Source organism: Myotis lucifugus, unplaced genomic scaffold (assembly GCF_000147115.1).
Source record: "Myotis lucifugus unplaced genomic scaffold, Myoluc2.0 scaffold_740, whole genome shotgun sequence".
NCBI classification, from domain to species: Eukaryota; Metazoa; Chordata; class Mammalia; order Chiroptera; family Vespertilionidae; genus Myotis; species Myotis lucifugus.
This window is the reverse complement of record NW_005871788.1, coordinates 16,884-21,018: the sequence shown is the minus strand read 5'-3', so window position 1 is coordinate 21,018 and position 4,135 is coordinate 16,884. Positions and strand designations below refer to the sequence as shown.

Below are 4,135 nucleotides of genomic sequence, written 5' to 3'. Positions count from 1 at the left end.
TCCTACCTGGAACACCTGGGCATGTGCATACAGCACACCCACCCAGTCCTACCTGGAACACCTGGGCGTGTGCATACAGCAAGATGCACCCAATCCCACCTGCAACCTGGGTGTGTGCATACAGCACACCCACCCAGTCCCACCTGGAACACCTGGGCATATGCATACAGAACACACACCCAGTCCCACCTGGAACACCTGGGCATGTGCATACAGCACACCCACCCAGTCCCACCTGGAACACCTGGGCATGTGCATACAGCACACCCACCCAGTCCCACCTGCTACACCTGGGTGTGTGCATACAGCAAGATGCACCCAATCCCACCTGCAACCTGGGTGTGTGCATACAGCACACCCACCCAGTCCCACCTGGAACACCTGGGTGTGTGCATACAGCACACCCACCCAGTCCCACCTGTACCACCTGGGCATATGCATACAGCACACCCACCCAGTCCCACCTGTACCACCTGGGCATATGCATACAGCACACCCACCCAGTCCCACCTGTACCACCTGGGCATATGCATACAGCACACCCACCCAGTCCCACCTGCTACACCTGCAGCTGGATGCACATCAGGCACCCTCACCAACAGCTCTTCCATAGATAAAAACCTTGCCCCTGCTGTGCTGTCGCAAATGACAGGTTTCCTTCTCTCTTGATACATATTTTCTTTAGCCACTCCCCGACTGATGGACTCCTAGGCTGCATCCTTATCTTGGTTGCTGTGAATGTTACTGCAGTGAACACGGATGCAGGTATCGCTTCGAGACAGTGGTCATATACATATTTTCCGATCTACACCCAGAAGTAGAACTGCTGGATCAGATGGCAGCTCTCGTTTTAATCCCTGGCGGGCCCTCTGTTCTGTTTGCCATAAGGACGACACCAATTTAGGTCCCACCGACAGTATCCAAGGGCTCCCTTCTCTCCCACCTCCTGACGTCCTGAGAGCAGCCACTCTACCAGGTGTGAGGTGACACCTGCCTGTGGCCCTGACGGGTGATCGGGGCGTGGAGCACCTTGTCATGTTGCCCCCCCCCCCAGGGCTTCTTTGGAGAGTGTGCAGTCAAGCCCTTTGCCCATTTCCGGGTGATGTGTTTTCTTGCTACTGAGCTGCTTGAGTCCCATGTATTTTCGAAATTAACACCTTACAGGACACGTGGTTTGCAATATTTTCTTTCTTTTCAGAGGCGCCTTTTTTCACTTGGGTTTGGTAAATCCAAAATTATTCCAAGCTTTTAAATTTATTAACAAAAAAATAAGAGGCTTTCATTTAGGGTGCCGAATGCTCAAAGAATCTCTCTCCCCACCCGAGAACACCAGCCCCACGCGAACATCTGCAGGTGAGCCGTCCAGAGCGGAGCCACACGGCCCCCACCGTGCAAAACAAGGAGCGCTCGGCTGTGAACAAGCACCTGCCGCAGGGCGCTTACCAGCTGCTGTGGAGGGAGAACTCCTCCTCACCACGCGCTGTAGGGAGGGCACGGGGAGGAGGAGCAGAGGGAACAGAGGAGGACAGGAGGGAGCCTGACCCTGGAGGAGAGGTTCTGAGCCACAGGGCCCCCCGGGCACTGGAGGAAGCGCAGGCACTGATTCCTGGGTTCTGGGGGAGCAGGGTGAGGGCGCCGGGCGGCCGCCAGCGTCTTTCTAAGTGAATACCGAGATTCTTTGGCGGGGGGGGGGGCGGGGGGGCAAGTTTTATAAAGTAATACTTACACTGAATGGTTCTTTGTTTGCAGATACTGACACTAATTTTGACTTTTCAAATAACTGAATCTACACAAGAAGTCACACAGCCCTCACAGCCAGAAAGCAGCCGCCTGGACGCGCTGACATGGAGACCAGGCGGGTGGAGGCCTAAGTGACAGGCAGCCACCTGCTATTTATAGACTAGACACCGCGTCCTCCCTGCCTGCTCTCTCAGGTCAAACCGAGCCCCAGCAAAGGCCCGCCATCCGTCCGCAGCCACCGTCTCATGGCCCCATGTGCTTGCTCTATGGGGAGGGCTTCTGTGGCCTTAACAAAGCCCTGAATTACTCGTTACACACGGACAACAGCCTGGCAGACAAGCCTTACATCGCACCAAGTCCTACACCGCACAGAGCGGAGGGCAGCGTCACTCACCGGGGTCCCGGCGCTCACGTAGCTCAGCAGCTTCTGGCGCATCTCCTCCTCCCTGAACCTCGCGCTCCTCTTGACGTAGATGCCTCCGTGCTGCCAACAGGCAGAGAGCGTTACTGTCACAGCACCAGCGGCCGGCCCCAGACAGCCGGCAGGAAACTCCTAAATACGCTCAAACATTCCCATCTAAAGGACATTAGTTGAAATTCTCCTATGATGCAACATAATTCAAATAAAACTGCATATTGCAAAGTACATTATTGCTTAGTTTTTTTGGCAGTTAAAATAAAAATGCTTTATTTTTTAAATATGCATGTTTAAGATAAAAAACTCGATCTTAGATGCATCTTAGTTCTCAATTTTTCCACTAATTGTGAAATCACTACCAAGTGTCCTTAAAATGTCCACATTCATGGTCTGTCGGGTGTCAGAAACTAGCCCGACTAAGATATGCCCACAGCACTGCCGCCGCCGAAACCGTGTCCCCACATTCCTGTGTCGAAGTCCCGCCCTGCGAGGTGACAGTGTTTGGGATGGGCCTCCAGGGAGAGATGCAGGTCCTGAGTCCCAGGTGGCCCGAATCCAACAGGACAGGACAGTGCCTTCCAAGGAGTGGAGAGAGGCCACAGGGGGAGGAGGCCACGGCAGGGAGGAGGCTGGAGGGAGAGGCCTGCCAGCACTCCCCCCCCGCCCCTCCCCGCTCAGGGCCTGGGAGCAAACAGGCCTGCTGTGTGCGCCCGCCCAGCTGCAGGAGCCTGGCCCACGCAGAACCACGCAGGAACCTTAATGAAGCTGCATCAGGGCGGCATCTGCGTCTACTTTAGTTCTGCTTCCCTCTGTGCTAGTCCAACTGGCTGCACACGTGCTGTCCTCGTCCAGAGTCTGAGTGACAGGAAATGACGAGAGAAGCAAGCAGGGATCTTCCACCGGTGGCGGCTCCTTCCACGTACGCACTGGCCATCGGAGCGCAGAGAGGACACTCCAAGGGCCACTGCTATTCGCCCGGACAGACAGGCTGCCGAGAGCCCGCTCTGTCGGAGGTCAAAGCCACGGGCTGCACACACCACAGGTGAAACTCCCGAGCCTCCGGGGACGTGCGTCTATTCTTCACGCAGCGCCTCTTCCCTGTCACTTCACCTGCTTACTGAAGTCTATTTTAATTCAAAACATCCCAAGACACTGAAGCAAGAAACTGACTGAGCAGGGGAAGTGACGTGCGCCACAAGAAGGGTATAAAGAGAACGTGGTCTTTTCAGAAAGAGCCCACAGGAAAGGCAGGACGGGAGGGAGTGCAAGCGGCAGCCAGGAGTGGGGGGTCCTGGTGACACCTATCCTGGGCCCCCGCACTGACGTCAGGCTGAGGAACAGCCTGAGGGAGGGCGAGGAGGGAGGAACACCCGCCTGGAAAGACGGCTGCTAGGGAGGCCTGGGTGGGCCGGGACAGGAGCGGGGCCTGGTGCCTCCACAACACAGTGCTGGGCGGGGAAGTGCCCGACCCGTGTTGCTGGGGCAGACCCTCAGCAGGGCAGACCCTAGCACAGCAGGGCAGACCCTAGCTCAGCAGGGCAGACCCTAGCACAGCAGGGCAGACCCTAGCACAGCAGGGCAGACCCTAGCACAGCAGGGCAGACCCTAGCTCAGCAGGGCAGACCCTAGCTCAGCAGGGCAGACCCTAGCACAGCAGGGCAGACCCTAGCACAGCAGGGCAGACCCTAGCTCAGCAGGGCAGACCCTAGCTCAGCAGGGCAGACCCTAGCACAGCAGGGCAGACCCTAGCTCAGCAGGGCAGACCCTAGCTCAGCAGGGCAGACCCTAGCACAGCAGGGCAGACCCTAGCTCAGCAGGGCAGACCCTAGCTCAGCAGGGCAGACCCTAGCACAGCAGGGCAGACCCTAGCTCAGCAGGGCAGACCCTAGCTCCAGCAGGGCAGACCCTAGCACAGCAGGGCAGACCCCTAGCTCAGCAGGGGCAGACCCTAGCACAAGCAGGGCTAGAACCCTAAGC

At 57.2% G+C, this 4,135-nt stretch overlaps 1 long non-coding RNA gene across 1 annotated transcript in view; it reads right to left on the bottom strand.

Moving 5' to 3' along the window:
• Positions 1-2,131: 2,131 nt before the first annotated feature.
• Positions 2,132-4,135, bottom strand: part of LOC102435804 — an 11,710-nt gene continuing 9,706 nt past the window's right edge. Inside the window, exon 3 of the long non-coding RNA XR_002827026.1 lies at positions 2,132-2,224. This is a non-coding gene — a long non-coding RNA (uncharacterized LOC102435804). The remainder of the gene's footprint in view (positions 2,225-4,135) is intronic.